Here is a 23,824-nt window from a genome sequence, read left to right as displayed (position 1 = left end):
GAACACAGCCTGAAGGGTCTAGCGCACCACAACTAGCCGGGAGGGTGCACGAGAAAAAGTCTGCAGCTGCCGAAGAGGCAGGAGACTTTTTCTTGCCTCTTTGTTTCGCGGCGTGCAAGGAGAGGGGATTCAGAGCGCCACTTAAACGAACTCCAGAGACGGGCGCGAGCCGCGGCTATCAGCGCGGACCCCAGAGACGGGCATGAGACGCTAAGGCTGCTGCTGCTGCCACCAAAAAGCCTGTGTGCGAGCACAGGTCATTCTCCACACCGCCCCTCCCGGGAGCCTGTGCAGCCCGCCACGGCCAGGCTCCCGTAATCCGGGGACAACTTCCCCAGGAGAGCGCACGGCGCGCCTCAGGCTGCTGCAACGTCACGCCGGCTTCTGCCGCCGCAGGCTCGCCCCGCCTCCTCCGTACCGCTCCCTCCCCCCGGCCTGACTGAGCCAGAGCCCCCGAATCAGCTGCTCCTTTAACCCCGTTCTGTCTGGGCGGGGAACAGACGCCCTCAGGGGACCTACATGCAGAGGCGGGTCCAAATCCAAAGCTGAACCCCGGGAGCTGTACGAACAAAGAAGAGAAAGGGAAATCTCTCCCAGCAGCCTCAGAAGCAGCGGATTAAAGCTCCACAAACAACTTGATGTGCCTGCATCTGTTGAATACCTGAATAGACGACGAATCATCCCAAATTTAGGAGATGGACTTTGGGAGCAGGATATATTAACTTTTCCCCTTTTCCTTTTTTTTGTGAGTGTAGAAGTGTATGCTTCTGGGTGAGATTTTGTCTGTATAGCTTTGCTCTCACCGTTAGTCCTAGGGTTAGGTCCGTCCTTTTTTTTTTTTTTTTTTTTGGCTTAAAAATTTTTTTTTTCCTTAATAAATGTTTTCTTAATAATTTTTTCCTTATTTTCTATTTTTAAAAAAATTTTTAATAAGTTTTTTCATATTTTTTATTAAAAAAAATTTTTTTTTCTTAATAAATTTTTTCTAAATAATTTTTTTCTTATTTTTAGTATAAAAAATTAAGAAATCTATTTTTAAAAATTAAAAAAAAATTTTTTTTTCTTAATAAATTTACTATTAATAATTTTTTTCTTATTTTTTATTATAATTGCTTTATTTTATTTTATTTTATCCTCTTTTTTTCTTTCTTTCCATTTTTTCTCCCTTTTATTCTGAGCCGTGTGGATGAAAGGCTCTTGGTGCTCCAGCCAGGCATCAGGGCTGTGCCTCTGAGGTGGGAGAGCCAACTTCAGGACACTGGTCCACAAGAGACCTCCCAGCTCCACGTAATACCAAACGGTGAAAATCTCTCACAGATCTCCATCTCAACATCAAGACCCAGCTTCACTCAACGACCAGCAAGCTACAGTGCTGGACACCCTATGCCAAACAACTAGCAAGAGAGGAACACAGCCCCATCCATTAACAGAGAGGCTGCCTAAAATCATAATAAGGCCACAGACACCCCAAAACACACCACCAGACGTGGACGAACCCACCAGAAAGACAACATCCAGCCTCATCCACCAGAACACAGGCACTAGTTCCCTCCACCAGGAAACCTACACAACCCACTGAACCAACCTTAGCCACTGGGGACAGATACCAAAAACAACGGGAACTACGAACCTGCAGCCTGTGAAAAGGAGACCCCAAACACAGTAAGATAAGCAAAATGAGAAGACAGAAAAACACACAGCAGATGAAGGAGCAGGGTCAAAACACACCAGACCTAACAAATGAAGAGGAAATAGGTAGTCTACCTGAAAAAGAATTCAGAATAATGATAGTAAGGATGATCCAAAGTCTTGGAAATAGAATAGACAAAATGCAAGAAACATTTAACAAGGACGTAGAAGAACTAAAGAGGAACCAAGAAACGATGACAAGCACAATAAATGAAATTAAAAATACTCTAGATGGGATCAATAGCAGAATAACTGAGGCAGAAGAACGGATAAGTGACCTGGAAGATAAAATGGTGGAAATAACTACTGCAGAGCAGAATAAAGAAAAAAGAATGAAAAGAACTGAGGACAGTCTCAGAGACCTCTGGGACAACATTAAACGCACCAACATTCAAATTATAGGGGTCCCAGAAGAAGAAGAGAAAAAGAAAGGGACTGAGAAAATATTTGAAGAGATTATAGTTGAAAACTTCCCGAATATGGGAAAGGAAATAGTTAATCAAGTCCTGGAAGCACAGAGAGTCCCATACAGGATAAATCCAAGGAGAAACACACCAAGACACATATTAATCAAACTATCAAAAATTAAATATAAAGAAAACATATTAAAAGCAGCAAGGGAAAAACAACAGATAACACACAAGGGCATCCCCATAAGGTTAACAGCTGATCTTTCAGCAGAAACGCTGCAAGCCAGAAGGGAGTGGCAGGATATACTTAAAGTGATGAAGGAGAAAAACCTACAACCAAGATTACTCTACCCAGCAAGGATCTCATTCAGATTTGATGGAGAAATTAAAACCTTTACAGACAAGCAAAAGCTGAGAGAGTTCAGCACCACCAAACCAGCTTTACAACAAATGCTAAAGGAACTTCTCTAGGCAAGAAACACAAGAGAAGGAAAACACCTACAATAATAAACCCAAAACATTTAAGAAAATGGGAATAGGAACATACATATCGATAATTACCTTAAATGTAAATGGATTAAATGCTCCCACCAAAAGACACAGACTGGCTGAATGGATACAAAAACAAGACCCATATATATGCTGTCTACAAGAGACCCACTTCAGACCTAGAGACACATACAGACTGAAAGTGAGGGGATGGAAAAAGATATTCCATGCAAATGGAAATCAAAAGAAAGCTGGAGTAGCAATTCTCATATCAGACAAAATAGACTTTAAAATAAAGACAATTACAAGAGACAAAGAAGGACACTATATAATGATCAAGGGATCGATCCAAGAGGAAGGTATAACAATTGTAAATATTTATGCACCCAACATAGGAGCACCTCAATACATAAGGCAAATACTAACAGCCATAAAAGGGGAAATCGACAGTAACACAATCATAGTAGGGGACTTTAACACCCCACTTTCACCAATGGACAGATCATCCAAAATGAAAATAAATAAGGAAACACAAGCTTTAAATGATACATTAAACAAGATGGACTTAATTGATATTTATAGGACATTCCACCCAAAAACAACAGAATACACATTTTTCTCAAGTGCTCATGGAACATTCTCCAGGATAGATCATATCTTGGGTCACAAATCAAGCCTTGGTAAATTTAAAAAAATTGAAATCGTATCAAGTATCTTTTCCGACCACAACGCTATGAGACTAGATATCAATTACAGGAAAAGATCTGTAAAAAATACAAACACATGGAGGCTACACAATACACTACTTAATAACGAAGTGATCACTGAAGAAATCAAAGGGGAAATCAAAAAATACCTAGAAACAAATGACAATGGAGACACGACGATCCAAAACCTATGGGATGCAGCAAAAGCAGTTCTAAGAGGGAAGTTTATAGCAATACAAGCCTACATCAAGAAACAGGAAACATCTCGAATAAACAACCTAACCTTGCACCTAAAGCAATTAGAGAAAGAAGAACAAAAAAACCCCAAAGCTAGCAGAAGGAAAGAAATCATAAAGATCAGATCAGAAATAAATGAAAAAGAAATGAAGGAAACAATAGCAAAAATCAATGAAACTAAAAGCTGGTTCTTTGAGAAGATAAACAAAATTGATAAACCATTAGCCAGACTCATCAAGAGAAAAAAGGAGAAGACTCAAATTAATAGAATTAGAAATGAAAAAGGAGAAGTAACCACTGACACTGCAGAAATACAAACGATCATAAGAGATTACTACAAGCAACTCTATGCTAATAAAATGGACAACCTGGAAGAAATGGACAGATTCTTAGAAATGCACAACCTGCTGAGACTGAACCAAGAAGAAATAGAAAATATGAACAGACCAATCACAAGCACTGAAATTGAAACTGTGATTAAAAATCTTCCAACACACAAAAGCCCAGGACCAGATGGCTTCACAGGCGAATTCTATCAAACATTTAGAGAAGAGCTAACACCTATCCTTCTCAAACTCTTCCAAAATATTGCAGAGGGAGGAACACTCCCCAACTCATTCTACGAGGCCACCATCACCCTGATACCAAAACCAGGCAAAGATGTCACAAAGAAAGAAAACTACAGGCCAATATCACTGATGAACATAGATGCAAAAATCCTCAACAAAATACTAGCAAACAGAATCCAACAGCACATTAAAAGGATCATACACCATGATCAAGTGGGGTTTATTCCAGGAATGCAAGGATTCTTCAATATACGCAAATCAATCAACGTGATACATCATATTAACAAATTGAAGGAGAAAAACCATATGATCATCTCAATAGATGCAGAGAAAGCTTTCGACAAAATTCAACACCCATTTATGATAAAAGTCCTGCAGAAAGTAGGCATAGAGGGAACTTTCCTCAACATAATAAAGGCCGTATATGACAAACCCACAGCCAACATTGTCCTCAATGGTGAAAAGCTGAAACCATTTCCACTAAGATCAGGAACAAGACAAGGTTGCCCACTCTCACCACTATTATTCAACATAGTTTTGGAAGTGTTAGCCACAGCAATCAGAGATGAAAAAGAAATAAAAGGAATCCAAATCGGAAAAGAAGAAGTAAAGCTGTCACTGTTTGCAGATGACATGATACTATACATAGAGAATCCAAAAGATGCTACCAGAAAACTACTAGAGCTAATCAATGAATTTGGTAAAGTAGCAGGATACAAAATTAATGCACAGAAATCTCTTGCATTCCTGTATACTAATGATGAAAAATCTGAAAGTGAAATTAAGAAAACACTCCCGTTTACCATTGCAACAAAAAGAATAAAATACCTAGGAATAAACCTACCTAAGGAGACAAAAGACCTGTATGCAGAAAATTATAGGACACTGATGAAAGAAATTAAAGATGATACAAATAGATGGAGAGATATACCATGTTCTTGGATTGGAAGAATAAACATTGTGAAAATGACTCTGCTACCCAAAGCAATCTACAGATTCAATGCAATCCCTATCAAACTACCACTGGCATTTTTCACAGAACTAGAACAAAAAATTTCACAATTTGTATGGAAACACAAAAGACCCCGAATAGCCAAAGCAATCTTGAGAACGAAAAATGGAGCTGGAGGAATCAGGCTCCCTGACTTCAGACTATATTACAAAGCTACAGTAATCAAGACAGTTTGGTACTGGCACAAAAACAGAAATATAGATCAATGGAACAGGATAGAAAGCCCAGAGATAAGCCCACGCACATATGGTCACCTTATCTTTGATAAAGGAGGCAAGCATATACAGTGGAGAAAAGACAGCCTCTTCAATAAGTGGTGCTGGGAAAATTGGACAGGTACATGTAAAAGTATGAAATTAGAACACTCCCTAACACCATACACAAAAATAAACTCAAAATGGATTAAAGACCTAAGTGTAAGGCCAGACACTATCAAACTCTTAGAGGAAAACATAGGCAGAACACTGTATGACATAAGTCACAGCAAGATCCTTTTTGACCCAGGTCCTAGAGAAATGGAAATAAAAACACAAATAAACAAATGGGACCTAATGAAACTTAAAAGCTTTTGCACAGCAAAGGAAACCATAAACAAGACCAAAAGACAACCCTCAGAATGGGAGAAAATATTTGCAAATGAAGCAACGGACAAAGGATTAATCTCCAAGATTTACAAGCAGCTCATGCAGCTCAATAACAAAAAAACAAACAACCCAATCCAAAAATGGGCAGAAGACCTAAATAGACATTTCTCCAAAGAAGAGATACAGATTGCCAACAGACACATGAAAGAATGCTCAACATCATTAATCATTAGAGAAATGCAAATCAAAACTACAATGAGGTATCATCTCACACCGGTCAGAATGGCCATCATCAAAAAATCTAGAAACAATAAATGCTGGAGAGGGTGTGGAGAAAAGGGAACACTCTTGCACTGTTGGTGGGAATGTAAATTGATACAGCCACTATGGAGAACAGTATGGAGGTTCCTTAAAAAACTAAAAATAGAACTACCATATGACCCAGCAATCCCACTACTGGGCATATACCCTGAGAAAACCATAATTCAGAAAGAGTCATGTACCAAAATATTCATTGCAGCTCTGTTTACAATAGCCAGGACATGGAAGCAACCTAGGTGTCCATCATCGGATGAATGGATAAAGAAGATGTGGCACATATATACAATGGAATATTACTCAGCCATAAAAAGACATGAAATGGAGGTGTTTGTAATGAGGTGGATGGAGTTAGAGTCTGTCATACAGAGTGAAGTAAGTCAGAAAGAGAAAAACAAATACAGTATGCTAACACATATATATGGAATCTAAGGGAAAAAAAAAAAAAAGAGGTCATGAAGAACCTAGTGGCAAGATGGGAATAAAGACACAGACCTACTAGAGAATGGACTTGAGGATATGGGGAGGGGGAGGGGTGAGATGTGACAGGGTGAGAGAGTGTCATGGACATATATACACTACCAAATGTAAAATAGATAACTAGTGGGAAGCAGCCGCATAGCACAGGGAGATCAGCTCGGTGCTTTGTGACCACCTAGAGGGGTGGGATAGGGAGGGTGGGAGGGAGGGAGATGCAAGAGGGAAGAGATATGGCAACATATGTATATGTGTAACTGATTCACTTTGTTGTAAAGCAGAAGCTAGCACACCATTGTAAAGCAATTATACTTCAATAAAGATGTTTAAAAAAAAATCTTTTCTTTCCCTTTCTTTTAGAAAACAGCTTTATTGAAATATAATTCACATACTGTACAATTCACCCTTTTATATTTGTAAATCAGTGGTTTATAGTATATTCACAGATATATGCAACCATTACTATAGTCGATGTCAGAACATTTTTACCACCTCAAGAAGAAACCCCATATTCTTTAGCTATCATCTCCCTATCCCTCCACCCCTGTCCCTAACCCTAAGCAATGACTAATATACTTTCTGTCTTTATAAATTTCCCTATTATGAATTTCCACATTGTTATGGGTTGAATTGTGACCCCAAAAGGAAATCCTAGCCCCCAGTGCCTCAGAATGTGACCCTATTTGGAAATAGGATCATTGCAGATATAATTAGTTAAGAAGAGGTCATACTGGAGTAGGGTGGGCCCCTAATCCAATATGACTGGTGTCCTTGTAAGAGGAAAATTTGGACATAGGTACAGAGGGAACATGATGGGATACCCAGAGATAAAACAGCTATGTGACGACCGAGGTAGTGATTGAAGTGATGCAAGCCATGGAATGCCAAGGATTGCTTGCAAACACCAGAATCTAGAAGAGGCAAAGAAGAATTCAACTCTACAGGTTTCAGAGGAAGTATCACCCTGCTGTTATCATGCTTTTTGGACTTCCATCCTGTGGGTTGTCTTTTCACTTTCCCGATGGTATCCTTTGACATAAGAGTTTTAAGTTTTGGTGAGGTCTAATGTCTTTTTCTTTTCTTTTTTTTTTGTTCATGCTTTTGATGTTATATCTAAAAATCCTTTGCCAAATCCAAGGTCATGAAGATTTACTCCTATGTTTTCATCTAAGTGTTTTATAGTTTTTCCTCTTACATTTAAATCTTCGGTCCTTTTGGGTTAATTTTTGTATATGGTGTGAGGTTAGCATCTAAATTCATTATTTTACGTGTTTCTATCTAGTTGTTCCAGTGATTTGTTGAAAAGACTTTTGTTCCCCATTGAATGGTTTGGCACCCTTGCTGAAAATCAGTTGACCGTAAATGTATGGGTTTATTTTTGGACTTTCAATTTTTTTCCATTGACCTATATTTCTATCCTTGTGCCAGTACCACACTATCTTGATTACTGATGCTTTGGAGTAAAATTTGAAATTGGGAATTGTGAGTCCTCCTACTTTATTCTTTAACATGATAGTTTTAGTTATTCTGGATCTCTCACCAGATTTTAGAATTAGCTTATCAATTTCTGCAAAGAATTCTGCTGGGATTCTGCTAGAGATTGCTTTGAATCTATGTATCATTTTGGGGAGTGTTGCTGAATTTAAAATGTTAAATCTTCCAATCCATAAACATGGGGTATTTTTCCATTTACTTAGAACTTCTGTAATTTCTTTCAACAACACTTGGTAGTGTTTAAGTTTTGCACTTTTACTGTTAAATTTATTCCTAAGTAAGTTTTCCTATTTGATGCTACTGTGAATGGAATTGTCTTCTTATTTTTATTTTTGGATTGTTCATTGCAAGTGTATAGAAATATAACTGATTTTTGTATATTAATCTGGTACCCTACAACCTTGCTCAACTCATTTATTAGTTTTAATACATTTTTTAGTGGATTTCCTAGTATTTTCTACATACAAGACCATATCATCTGTCAATAGACGTAGAGTGGATATTCTTATTTCTGTTCTTAGGAGGAAAGCATGCAGTCTTTCACTGTTAAGTATGATGTTAGCTGTGGGGGTTTCATAGATCCCCTTTCTCAGGTTGAGGGTTTCTTTCTATTCTTAGTTTATTGTTTTTATCATGAAAGGGTGTTGCATTTTATCAGATGCTTTTTCTGTGTCTACTGAGATGATAGTGCAATTTTTAAACTCTATGTGATGTATTACATTAATTGATTGTTGAATGTTAAAACAGTCTTGTTTGCTAGAATTCAGTGGTGAAGCCATCTGGGCCTAGGCTTTCCTTTATAAGTACTTTTTGATTATTGACCAATCTCCTTCACTTGTGTTACTTATAAGTCTATTCAGGTTGTTTATTTTTTCTTGAGTCAGTTTCAGTAGTTTGTGTCTTTCTAGGGATTTGTCTATTTCAGCTAAGTGACTCAATTTGTTGGCATAAAATTGTTCATAGTATTCCTTTATAATCTATCTTATTTCCATAAGGTCAGTAATAATATCCCCTCTTTCACTTCTGATTTAGTAGAGTCTTCTTTTTTTTCTCTTGGTCAAACTAGCTAAAGTTTTGTCAATTTTGTTGATATTTCCAGCTTTTGGTTTTATTCATTTTCTCTATTATTTTTTCTCTTTCACTAATTTCTGCTCTAATTTTTCTATTTCTTTCCTCCTGCTTGCTTTTGGTTTAGTTTCCTTAACTTTTCTCAGTGCCTTAAGGTGGTGGATTAGGTTACTGTTATGAGATCTTTTTTCTTTCTTAATGTATCATTGACAGCTATAAATTTCCCTCTAAGAACTGCTTTATCTGATTCCATAAATTTTAGTAGCTTGTGTCTTTATTTTCATTCATGTTGAAGTGTTTTCTGATTTCCCTTTTGATTTCTTCTTTGACCGACTGGTTATTTAGGAGTGTGCTGCTGATTTCCACATATGTATGAATTTCCCCAAATTCCTTTTACTGACTTCTAATTCCATTCCATTGTGATCAGAGAACATATTTTATAATACTTCTACCCTTTAAAATTTCTTTAGTTTTTTTTTTAATAGCCTAGCAATGGTCTTTCCTAGAGATTGTTCCATGTGCATGTGAGAAAAATGTATTTTAGGCTATTGTTTAGTGGATCGTTCTATAGATATCTATTAGGTCTAAGTGCTTTATAGTGTTGTTCAAGTCTTCTATTTCCTTATTGATCTCCTGTCTTGTTGTTCTATCCATTATTGAAAGTGGGGTATAGAAGTGTCTAACCATTATTGTTGAATAGTCCTTTTTTCCCTTCATTTCTGTTAGTTTCTGCTTCATGTATTTTGATGCTCTGTTATTTGGTGCACATATGTTTATAATTGTTATATCTGCCTAATGGATTGACACTTTTGCAATTATAAAATGTCCCTCTTTATCTCTAGTAACATTTTTATGTTTAAAATCTATTTCGTTTGATATTAGTATAGTCCCCTAGTTTTCCTGTGGTTACTATTTGCATGATATATCTTTTTCTATCCTTTTACTTTCAATCTATTTTGTCTTTGAAGCTAAAGTACGTCCAATGTGGATAACATATATTTGGATCATTTTTAAAAAATCCATTCTGACAATCTCTGCCTTTTGATTGAACTGTTTAATCTGTTCACACTTAATGTTATTATTGATATCATTAGATTTAGGTCTGTCATCAAATGTTTAGTTTTCCATATGTCTCATGTCTTTCCCCCCCCCCTCTATTCCTGCTTTACTGCTTTCTTTTGCATTAAGTGAATGTTTTCTACTGTGGCATTTTAATTTCATAAATGATAGTTTCACTTATTTTTTTGTGTTTTTTTTTTAGTTGTTGCATCTCAAATTTTAAGAATCAGCTTCCCATTTATACTATCTTAATTCTAGTAATATAGAGAAATTTCACTCCTATATGGTTCTATTCCATTTTCTCCCTTCTTATGACATTATTGTTATACATATTACATCTATCAATGGCTATCAATGGTGCAAACTCACCCATACATTGTTATAATTGTTATTTTACCATCTATTGTCATTTCTTTAGAACATTACAGCTTTTCTTCAACCCAACTCCATTGTGCTGTTATTGGTAAATATAGTACACAATATTACATTTTTATAAGTTATAGGTCCAACAATATATTATATACATATTAGTTTAAACAATTGCTTTTTAAATCAGTTATGAGAAGAAAGGAGAAAAGTGCATTAATTTTGTCTTTTATAATTATGTAATTACCTTTACTGGTGCTCTTTGTCCATTTGGATTTGGATTACCATCTGAGGTCACTTTCTTTCAGCCTGAAGAACTTTCTATAGGATTCTTGTAAGATGGCTCTGCTAGCAACAAATTCTCTCAGTTTTTGTTTATCTGGGAAAGTCTTTATTTCACCCTCATTATTGAATGATATGGGAATTTTTTTGGGTATGAGAATCCTAATTGACCATTTTTTCTTTAAGCAGTTGAATGTTATCCCACCATCTTCTGGCCTCCATTGTTTTTGCTAAGAAGTCAGGTTAATTTTATTGAGGTTGTCTTGAAAGTGAGGTGTCTTTTTTCTTTTGCTGCTTTCAAGATTTTCTCCTTGTCTTTGGCTTTCATCATTTTTACTATGATGTGTCTGCTTGTGGGTCTCTTTGAATCTATTCTGCTTGGAGTTCACTGAGCTTCCTGGATATATAGGTTATTGTTTGTTCAATCAATTTGGGAAGTTTTCAGCCATAATATCTTCAATTTTTTTTCTTCTTTCTCTCTCTCTCCTCTCCTTCTGGTATTCACATTACATATATGTTAGTGTGCTTCATGGTGTCCCATGTTTCTCTGAGACTTTGTTCTTTTTTCTTTACTCTTCACTCTGTTTTTTGGTTTGCATACTCACAATTGATGTATATTCAAGTTCACAAATTCTTTCTTCTGCTAGTTCAAATATACTGTTAAGCCCCTCTAAAGAATGTGTTTTTATGTTAGTTATTCTACATTTCAACTCCAGACTTTCCATTTAGTTCTTCTTTAAAATTTCGATTTCTTTATTGATATTCTCTATCTGATGCAACATTGGCACCATATCTTCCTTTACTACTTTAAGAAAGCTTTCCTTTAGTTCTGTAAATGTATTTATCAATACAATGGCTACTTTGAAATCTTTTCCAGTTAAATTGACATCTGGTCCCTCTCTCTGGCAATTTCTGTCGCTTGCTTTTTTCTGGTACAAGGGTCATATTTTCCTATTTATTTGCATGCCTCATAATCTTTTGTTGGAAACTGGACATTTTAGATAAAATATTATAGCAACTGTGGGTAGTGGTCCCTCTCCTTTGGAGCTTGTTGTTGTTATTTGCATGTTTATTTGGTTAGTTACTGACTGGATATTTTTATGAAGTCTATTCCCCCCATTACACAGTGTTCAGTCTTTGATATTGTTCTTCAAGGAATCACAGCTTTGGGTATGCCCACAGTCACCCTGTGATCATAGTGGTAGAGTAGGGCTCTCTTTTACTCTTTCCCTGACCACACCCAGCTGTTAAGCTCCACTATTTGCCTGCTGATTGCTCTATTAGCTACTACAATGCCCTGAAGCATGAATTCCTCTACAAGCTAATCTAATCAGAATAACTTCTGAGGTCACTACTTGGTATCTGTTCTGACTTCATGAGGGTTCCTCCAGCTTGCTTATTACCCTGATTTCTCCTGCAAACTAGCTGACCTATAGTGTAGACTGTATTACTAGATTTTAAATTCTCTTCCCAATTCCCTTCACCACAATCTCCACTCTTTTTTTCAGGTTTACACTTCTCCATGCTCTGTTGCAAAGAAAGTCTGTTCCTAAAACAGGAGCTATCTGCTTAACGGTCTACTTCTACCTTTCTCTCCCCCATCCCAGGAAACTCTCTGGGCCTGGGCTCTAGATCTATTGGTGGGGACAATGGTAAGTTTCTCTTTGAGTGACACCCCCATTCTAGGAGCTCAGTGCTCAGTGAAGTGGGATGGCAGTATCTGAGGTCCTCTTAGCTTGTTTCTCCTGGTATGGAAACACCACCTCATGAACTGGGGCAAGGGCTCTTGAGACCCAAGTATTTTCAGTGTACCATAGCCAAGGTAGAGCCACTGTTTCACAAGTGGGGGTTAGACAGAAGAAGGGAATCCCCACCTCTTGACTGCACTGCTGAGGGCTTAGCCTCAGCAACAGGCAGCTGGTAGCAGGATGAGAAACACTGACATCTTGCTCCTCCTGGGAAGAAAGCCCACCAGCTGGAAGCTGGGGGAAGAGGGAGCCCTGTGTTCTTGGCTGTAGCAATCTGGAGTGGAATCTCCTCATTGAACTGAGAGGGCAGAGGGAGAGAGTGGTTTTGGTTCAAATACCAGACTTTCTTTAAAAATTTCCATAGATTTTCTAGAATAGCTGATTCTTCATTCTTCATTCTTCATTCTTGTTTGCCCTTATGACCATTTCCAGAGACTTTAAATGGGGATATCTATATCTTTATATCATATAGATATAATTTAAATATATATAAATAAATATAATATATTATATATAAATATATATAATTTTATATAATATATAATCTCCATTTTTACTGGGGAGAAGGTCAGTGGAGCTCCTCACAGTCATGCCAGAAGTCGATCTCCTCTAAAAATCTCTTCAAATAGATAAAATTAAATATACAGAATTCCAAAGGAAACTAATTATGTTGAAATATAGTTTTCAAAATATTAACATGCACTTATGATATATTAACATATGTACTTTTAAATTAATGTATTAAATAATAAGATATAGTGATAAGTCTAATAAATGCCATAAATTCAAAATAGTGATAAATATAAACTATTTTAAAATATCTGGTAAAATTTTAGTATAATATGCAAATATCTGTGATTATTACTGCAGAAAAATTACAGGGATGGTTAAAAAATTATAGGGATGGTAGTGTGTTGCCTACATTGATAATTAAAGAAAATGCTACATTTCAATCAGAGATTAGTGAAAATAAAGATATAAGTTTTTCCCTTACAAATTCAGGGCCTCTGAATTATCTTTATGGACCCTTTGGGGGCAGCCATAGACCCCAGGTTCAGAACCAGTGCTCTAAATGGTCCCTGGGATGAGGAGAGAGAGTGAGGAATCCTAAAGAATCTCATCCTGTTCTATGACCAATAAAGCACTATTAAGGCAAAATTAATATTTAAGCTATTGCAAAATCTAAATGTCTTTTTTCACAGTTTCCTTAACCTCCATTCTTTCTTCATCTAGACAGCTGAAACCATGATCTACATTTTTATCATTTTTTTCTCCATTGTGTTTTTTCTCCTTCATATCCAGCCCATCTTCTCTCTCTCTGAAATGGCTCAAAATGTTTCTGTTAAAATTTTCCTCCATTCTTGTAACCATGGCCACCTTACTCAATCCCTCTTCAGACCTCTGACTCCCAAATAGCTTGCTATCAAGAATGGCACTTTATTGTTTCTACCTGACAAGCTCACTGTCACAACACTTTGCTTCTACCTCTTATTTCTTCTTCTCCTACAAGGGTTGGCTCAGTATGTGACATATGCAGTCCAGGGCTGTGAGCTGAAGTCACTCACCGTCCTCTGATTTTTTCAATGGAAAGTCCTAGCACTAGGATCCAAGGAGAAGCTGGTTCTATCATAGACTCAAAGAGATGCCACTCTGGACAAATTCATACTGCCATTCTCATTTGTTATTTTGGGATGTCACTGTTATTTAGAAGACTATTATCCTGATCCTCTGCTAAACCTTTGTTCATCTATCTAACTAGCTTCTTCCCTCCCCATTTTCAAATCCTGCCTTAAAATGTCTCTGATTTTGAAAGTATTTCTTCTGCTTTCTTTCACTTATGGAGAAAATCAGTGATTAATTCATAAATCCAGCTGTTAACCCTTGTTCCCAGAACCTTTTTCTAGTCCATCCCTGTGCAAAAGGCAATTTCAACTTGTAGAAGCCTACCCTGGTTCATTTTATAAAATTGCAAACTAAATGGAAGTCTGCATATAGGTACTGCTTGCTAAGGCCATTTAATCAATCTCTTATTTCCTCCAGGCTCTATAGCAATACTACTGGAGGGCTGTCTTTAAACAGAAAAGATGATATATACATAGGTAAGTGATGGGAGAAAAGAATAATGAGCAATTCTGTTGCTCTCAATAGGTAAGGTCATTCCTTATTTCTTTTAGTAAAAACTTCTACAGGCAGAATGTGGCTATGGGGAAACATTCAGTGTAACAGACCATTCCTGTGCCTGGGTAGATGACCCATTGTAATATTGCTTTGTTTATCAACTGATTATACAAATTCTCTGCAATGATGACTCTGTACAAAAAGACACTTCTCCCCCTACCTGTACATGTAATAGCCTCTTTCTATAATAAAAATACCTGATCCTGTACTATCTGCACTATGTTTAGGAGAAGAAAATTAAACTGAACTGTAGATAGTCTCTTTAATCCTCATTTGTCCAGGCATCAAGTAGAAATTTCCACTCAATTACTCTTCTTGTGGCATTCTTAAAATATTTCTCCATCATCTCCCCACCAAAAGACCACACACACACACACACACACACACACACACACACCCCAAACCTAGCCTTCCAAATCACTGAAATCAAACAAAACAAATCCCGAGGTGAATGTTGTGTGTGTAATACTTCCCACATTTCTCTTCTGGTATCTGCAGGAACAGGAATCTTAGTAAAATCTTCAAAAAAGAAGAATTCTGCTCTAATAAACTAATCGGAGCTCCTCTGAACTTAGTATAACAAGGTAAAACTAGTGGGTAGGAAGAAGGAGGGGGCAGAGTGGCAGGTTGCCAATTTCTTTTTGTATATATTGAGTATTAGAGTCTGGAAAAATATTGTGGAGATGTTCAGCAAGATGTTAGAAATTCAAGTATATTTGTATTTCACAATTTTGTATTTTATACCAAAACATCAGACTCACACTCTTAGATATTCACAGTGTTGATTAGAGTAGAAAGCTTCACTTAAACAACTGCCCTGGGGTAATAGATACAATATGTGAAAAAAATGAATTAATGAATTTACTATTATTTTCTTGTTTTGGACATTGCCCTTGGTTCAGTCTTTGGCCCTTGAAAACACATAAGTTTTGGAAGCATTTGGCTCTAGATAGCACACTTGTGGTCCTTACACTGTTTTACATAACAAAATGTTGACTCACATCCATATTGTTATGACATCATGAGAAGCACCCTATTTTGCACTCTGTTTTCCAGAAGCAACAATTATTATCTCTGTTATTTTCTTCATCTAAACATTTCCTCTGAGCTCTACATTTCAGCTACCTTTCCAGGAAGTTGAAATGTTAAGACTGGCCTCTTACAGATAAAAGAAAAGGATGATTAATCATTTTTGAGAATTAAGCACATCTTATTTCTAATGACATTAATAAAGTCAATAAAATTGGATGATCTAATTGTCTTTCACCTAAACAAAATGTCCCTAGCACCCTCTTTACACACGTACCATTACCAAGGTAATTTAGGCAAAAAGCTTCTGCTTTTATATGAATTACTTTGGATCATCATGTGGTTGTTTTCAGCCTGAATTGTCCAGATTGATATAGTGTGGGTTCATGAAAGAAAAGCAGGCTGCCTTCAAATAGATGTGGGAGTGGGATTTTATGCATTAGGTGCATGTCATTCATCACTGCTCCCTTTGATGTTTGCAAAGAATACCTTTTGTGGAGAACTCAGAAAGCATGGTACATAGAAGCACTTAGGGATCTTTACACCCAAATCTAAATGATATTAATTGGATACAGATTACTCTATAGGCTTTGATGAAGAAGTACACAGCCAAGACCAAATATTTTAGTGATCCTAGCTTCACTTCTGTGTTGGTTACTTTCTGGAACTGTATTAGATATTTTTGCAACAGACATTGTGCAAAATGTTAGTCGGGAATGGAAATTGAAAGCAAAGCTGGCTTAATATTAAAAGTAAGATGATCGATGGCCCATACAGGTTCCGCCTATACCATCTTGGTATGGGGAAACTTTAAGCAAGTGGTCAAGTAACCATGAAAAGTCCCACACTGGGGTCCAGTGAAGTGCCAAGTTACACTGATCTGGTTAAAGAGAAGCCATAAGGCTTTGGAAGATTTTACAATTTATAATACTTAAGTTAAACCAAGAAGAGTGCTTTTGGGAACACCAACACGTAAACAAAGAATTCACAAGTGTTCTCTATATGTTCTGAGCCCCCTCTGATCCTGAACTTGCACAGCAAATTTGGAGACAGGCTTAGATTGGTGTACTCTCTTTGGCCTGGGGTTAATGGGGAAAGTATGGTTGTCTTTTTCTGGCTGCAACCCCCCTCTGACTCTGTAACACTTGCCAGACTCAGCCTGGAAACTACACAAAATATTCAGGAATTGTCCTGTCCTGTTAACATGGCCCATGGTGACTGATCCATACATGATTGCTCAAATTGAAGAACAGTTTGTATTTGCTATATGCTTCCGCATTACTACCAATTCCATACTTGATAACCCATTCTGAATTGTTATTTTCAAATGCACACACATCTCCCAATAACAGTATGCTAGAGAATGTTATGTGCAGGCAGCCATAATGAAGGATGACCTCAGCAATATATACAGTCAGCTGACACTAGCAACCATGACTAATATTGAAAGCAGTAGTCAAAAATGGCCCTGGAATATAGAAGGACTCCAATGAGTAGTTATTTGAAGAAGACTTTTCATGACATGAAGAATGGCATTTTCAAAACCAAGTTACAGACTGAATCAGGTGGGAAAATGTAAAAACATTCCATTTGTCCAGGTGCTCCTAGAGATTCTCAGCAATATTTTAGCAGGAAACAGTGAGTCTATTACTAGGGTCACATGGTCTGATGGTTAATTTTTATTTAAAATGAGTGACATTATTCATAATCATCCACATCTCTGAAATGGGCTCTTACGTCCTGCTGAATGGAAGCTTGACTATGGAGATCTTTTAGAAAAATGCCAGCAGTTATTTGTAATATTTACAAGAACATCAAGGTTGAAAAAGCAATAATAGTAGCCATGGCCAACCTCATCACCTCTTAGGAGTGGGTCTGCCCATGTTCAGGCTTGGACACTGAGGTAAGCTGATGGGGGACATGGTTAAAAATGAAGATTTTTCAGAACTATGAAGAGGAGAGACACAAATTTGCATAGTATAATTTTTAAATGATTTGCCTTAGTGCTCCACTATCTTTTGTGGCTTTTGCACCCTAAATTCAATTTGTAACTTTCTTACCAAATGTGGCCTTGAATTGGAGCTTTCAGATGAAATTGAAGTATTCTACTTTAACTTCTTTTAGGTTAACTTCCTGTGATGGTTAATTTTATGTGTCAACTTGATTGAGCCATGGATGACCAGATATTCGGTTAAACATTATTCTGGGTGTTTCTGTGAGGGTGTTTTTGGATGAGATTAATGTTAAATCAGTAAACTGAGTAAAACAGATTGCCCACCCTAATGTGAGTGGTCTTCATCCACTCAGTTGAAGGCCTGAATAGAACAAGAAGTCTGACCCTCTCTCGAGTAAAACAGAATTGCTCTTGCCTTACAGCTCTCAAACTGGAACACTGGCTTTTTCCTGTATTTGCACTCAAACTGAAACATCAGCTCTTCCAGGGTCATGAACTTGATGGACTTCAGACTAGAACTATGCCATCAGCTCTCCTGGTTCTCACGTCTTCAGACTCAAATTGGAACTACGCCGTTGGCTCTTCTGGACCTTGAACTTGATGACTTACCTTGCGGATCTTGGGACTTGTCAGCCTCCATAATCACGTGAGCCAAATAAAATATATATCTTTATGTTTATTAGGTATACATATAGAGCCATATCTATCTATCTATATGTATATCTAATAGATAGATAGAGATAAATAGATAGATAGATGATAGATGATAGATAGATAGATAGATAGATAGATATCACCTATTGGCTCTGTTTCTCTGGAGAACTCTGACTAATACACTTCCCAATTGCCTTTTAAGCCATGCTCATCCTCTTATCTTTCCCTTCAGTCCACAGAAAGAGGTGTCCCTATTTTCCTAAGCTCAAACCCTCTGTTTAGAATATATCTCTTTAACATCTCCAACTTCTCCTTCTCCATTGACTCTTTTCCATATGGCTGCAGTCATATATAGGTCTTTCTTATCTAAACAAAAACTATTGCTTGAGTCTTCCCCCTCACACTCCACCCACTTGCCACCCTATCTCAGCTAGCTCCCCACCAACGCCCCTCTTTTTCATTGCTAAATTTCACACGAAGTTTTGGGTATCTGTGCCTTCAATGCTTCACTGCCCACACAATATTTAATACCCTGTAATCAGGCTTCTGTCCATACCAAATGAAAGGGATTTTTCAGGAAGTTTTCTAATCGTCAATTTACTAATCTGGATTCTGTGGACAGAGGTCAACTTGTAGTAGACTGAGCATCATATGGGCAGTGAGGAATTGGAGACAGAAATGGACTATTCTCTTGAAAAGGTTGGACAACAAGGAGAGGAGAAAGAGGGCATGGAGTCTAGGGGGGTGATACCAACTTGGATGGAAGCCTGTTTGTTTCAATAGAAAAAAATTGAGTAAGTCTGCAGAGAAAACACAAGAGAGAGGATAATTGATAGAGCAAGAACTAGGAGGAGTTGAAAAGGAGAGAACCATTTCAAAAACCCTTGAGAAATGACTGTTTTATAAACATAGAGTGAACAAATTAATGGTACCTGTAGTATGTATCACTATTCCTTCAACTGGAATACTACCTGATCTTCCTAGCCATGTCATCATGGAAATAAGGGAATCTTAGATTCTGCTGCAAGAATTTTGGGAGAACTTGAACACCAAATCCCCATAGAAATAAGGCCTCAAATCCTGACTAGGTGTGGTTAAAAGAGCAGTATTACTCTCTTCAGCTATACTTTTTTTTTTTAAAGATTGATTGATTGATTGATTGATTGATTGCTATGTTGGGTCTTCGTTTCTGTGCTAGGGCTTTCTCTAGTTGCGGCAAGCGGGGGCCACTCTTCATCGCGGTCCGCGGGCCTCTCACTATTGTGGCCTCTCTTGTTGCGGAGCACAGGCTCCAGACGCGCAGGCTCAGTAGTTGTGGCTCACGGGCCCAGTCGCTCCGCGGCATGTGGGATCCTCCCAGACCAGGGCTCGAACCCGTGTCCCCTGCATTAGCAGGCAGATTCTCAACCACTGCACCACCAGGGAAGCCCTTTACTTTTTTTTTAAGCTTTTGTTATCCGGTCTGGAGATCAAACTACCACTTACGACATTGTTTCTATGGGGAAATTCTCTCTCTCTCTCTCTCTCTCTCTCTCTCTCTCTCTCTCTCTCTCTCTCTCACGATTCGCTAAAAGACATAGTATCCAGATTGAGAACTTCCTGTTGATGGCTTGGAGGCTGTCTACCTATTCCAATGACACCAACATTGGGGAAAAAAAACCCTTGGGAACTCATATAGATAAATTGCATTCAAAATCATTTTCCTAACCATCCAAGAAAACCAGCCTTATTGATTTGTGGGCACACCTCAATTCAACCCCAAAGTGGCATTACTCAGCTTGTTTGGCTTTATTATTTACCACCCTTGGCTCCAAATGACTCTTAACTGTTCCCTGAAATCAATTTTCATCTTCTCAGTAGAAATGGCTTTGGCCCCTGAGGAAATTCCAAAGAATGGATCACAGGCTCTGAAGGCATTATCAAAGAGGATTTCCAAAGGTCATTTTGAACAGTGGTAGCCACTTCAGAATAAGTTTGTAAACTCCAAAGGAACAACTTTGAAGTTTTGAGAAATAATTTTGCTAAGTTATGATGTATTTGTCTGAAATTTTTTAAAAAGCATAGACTATATTTTAGAGTGTTTACTAGTTGTCTCTTCAGGGACTGATTTCTTTTCTGTCCAGCTTGATTGCAAGCGTTAAGAGCCAGGGACTACAGTTTCTTTGTAGTCCTATCTGTAGCCCTATTTGGTGCCTTGGAAAGAGCTGATGTTTAAAGGATGTTTTACATTGATAGTCAATATGATGCATGTTCTCTTGAGTCTGGTACTTATGACCTAGGCATGTAAATAGTAGTAAATCTCATCTGAGCTCTTTTGAACAGAACATAGTATGTGTAATAGAAAAAACTTGCAAAAACTAGAAGGAACACATAGACTGGATGATGGCATAGTGGCAGTTAGCTTTTAACATAAACCAAATGGAAGAAAATAGAGAAGATCCCAGAAGATGGAAAGATCAATCTCATTTTTTGAGCATAAGAACAGAACTACATATTGAAACTTACAACTCAGTTTGACAGTTTGGGTGTAACTCTCATTCTACAAACTCCTCTGCCTTTCTCTCTCACTTCTCAAGGTTTCCCAGATCCCCCAAATCCTATCTTGTTGACTAGCTCCACATCTAACATTTAATTCATCAGCTCTTACTTCATTTCTTTGCTGGAAATGACTCCAGATTTCAAAAACAAATTTGCTATCTTATTCTAAACTAACTTCTGTAGTTTGTTTCTAAATTGTCCTGAATATATCCCAAAGAGGGATGTTTTCCCCAATTTATAAAAGTACACCAAAATGCAGGTTAACAAAACTAGCACCTTAATGAAAAAAAATTCCACAGATTGATATTTTAATACCCATGTCATATTTTTTAAAGACTGCAAATGAAATCTGAGTTGCTATTGAAGAGATAAAATGAAAAATGATGATGTTGGCAAGAACAAGAGTACGAATATTCATGAAGAAGGACAAGCATATATTTCCCTAAAATATAGTGCTCTCCTTCCCAGGGGAGGCCATCTGGCCTATTTGATTGCTAGTTAAAACCAATTAGAACAAAATGGGGATACTACGTTATTGGGTTTCACCACAAGCCTTCTGGTTTTATCCTTAATCTTATGGTTTCTTCTTAAATGTTTTCTGTTAATGGTACAAATTGAAAACAACAGCAGCAACAACTCATGTTTAAGCTGAGTACAGTCCACCAGGGCTCAAGCAAACACTTCTCATTAATATCTATAATCATTGCCTTATCCCAGAGAGGTAAAGATAATAACAACTCAGGCCTGCTCACACATACAAACTGTTTTCTTGGCCCTTATAACAGGCAGGCAGCTAGCTAACTGCTTTTTCTTCACTCATGCTGTCAGCACCTGAGGGCCTGGGAGTCTCTCAAGTGGAGTGGCAATAGTGTCAGAAACACTGATGACCCTGATTTCACACACATTTCCTCAAAGTGAGTTATGACAACACTGGAGTGAAAGAAGCTTGTATTGCTTTACCTATCTACACATTACAATCACTGGTACATAACTCCGAGTCCCTCAATACTGTCAATTTTCTCGGTGTTTTGGTCCAAGCTTCCTCCCCTTAACTGACTACTAGTGAAGTCTGTTCTCTCCTTAGCCCAAGTTTTCTTCTTACTAAAATATTTTTTCCCCTGGTTATAGCTCCATCAGTCAGCTCTCACTTTCTCTTGTATCTGGGCCATAGCCACTTCTTCAGATGCTCCTCATTGTTCTGTAAATTAATTTATTCTTCTGGAGAAGGTAAAAAGAGACAGCACCTAATGACCCAAGTTTTAATCAATATATCCACTACCAAATTTGTAGCTATGATAAATTAGCTACATATACAAACAGTATAGAGTAGGGCACTGTTTCCAAAGAATGGCATGCATACTATTTGTGATATGTGAGATGATTTTAGGTCGTACATAAACTAATATTTTTATGATAATAGTTACTTATTTATTTTATTTTATGGGTATACACACACACACACACACACACACACACACACATATGGCTAGCATTAGAAAACTGTGATTACTCAGATCCTATTGCCTAGGATAAGACTAAGGTTTCTAAAAAGGAGGGAGTAACTTTTTAAATTAAGTAAATGATAGTATAGATGTTAACATAGATGTGGCAAAATCATGAAAGTGGTACTCAAAAGACTAAAATTTGGGAAACATTTGTGTTAGGGTTAAGAATTCTCCCGTGTTTTAATGCCCTGCTCTGCCACTTATGAGCTGTGTGACTTTGGGAAAGTCTTACTCATTGAGTCTCAGTTTTCTCATCCATGAAATGCACTTACTTCACAGGGATGAAAAATAAGAAAGACATAACCTTCCTCCCTGAAATAGATAGGTATATCCAGATTAGGGCTTGAGCCTTAAATTTGGTCTTTCAAGTTAGTATGAAAGGAAGGGAAACTGTAGTTATCAGACAAAACATAGCAACATCTAATAGCAGAGGCATGAGGCGGCGGGGGTGGTGATTTGAAGGACGATAGTAGAGGTTTTGCACAAACAATCTCCCAGGACATCAGAAGCTACTTTTTGGTAGATGTTGGAAGAATACATTGGGTTTCATAACAGAGTCTTGTCTGGAATAAGAGACTGCTCTTCTAACATCCTTTGCATATCTCTGCACTTACCAAATTGGTTGAGAAGTTATATGTTTCCATGTCTGTTTCTCCCATCAGCTTGGGAGCATCTTCAGGACAGCAACTATGTCTTTTCATCTTTGTATCCCAACATCTAGCATAGTGTTTGACCCAATGTAATGGCTCAATAAAGGGCTATTTAACTGAAAATAACAAGGCTGATTTTGTGTTTTTAAATTTAAAACCCTTAAACCTTGGTAACTTTATGATGTAATATGCTATGTCTTGACCCGCATATTAGTGAGAACAGAGATTCGCTACCTGTCTTTTCAATGGCTCCAGAGTACTAGAGGAATGTCTATGTTTGTGAATGAGCCTGGATATAACGAAAATGGAAAAATTCCTAGGTGAATATGAAGACTAGAATGGTGAACATAATGCAAAGGGAAACCACATGATTCCCCCCCACCAAAATAAGCACTTTGAGAAATGCCAGAAATCCTTGGGTAGAGAAGAGAAAACTCTACTAGCCAAAGATGACAGACTCCATATCCCATTCTTACAATGTACTTTATTGATATGAATAAATTTCTATCATTTCCTTAATGAAATCTGGTACTTATGGCATGATGACTGAAGACATTGTGTCTCCCCCCCCCATCACCTGCTCTACTTTCCCTTCTGATTTAAGCTAATGAGTAAGAAGGTGGAGATAATCATTATCATTGTTAACTAACTTTGGGGAAAAAAATCAAGACTGTTGAAACATGGAACCACCTTACTCTAATCTTTATTATCAAGAACAGAAGATCTTAAAACTATCCCTGATTACTATTCTGTAATAGATGGGATATAGAAAATAGCATACTGTCCACTCATAATATCTACCAATAG

This window comes from Eubalaena glacialis, chromosome X, assembly GCF_028564815.1.
Source record: "Eubalaena glacialis isolate mEubGla1 chromosome X, mEubGla1.1.hap2.+ XY, whole genome shotgun sequence".
NCBI classification, from domain to species: Eukaryota; Metazoa; Chordata; class Mammalia; order Artiodactyla; family Balaenidae; genus Eubalaena; species Eubalaena glacialis.
The sequence above is the reverse complement of the archived record's forward strand: the minus strand, read 5'-3'. Positions refer to the sequence as shown.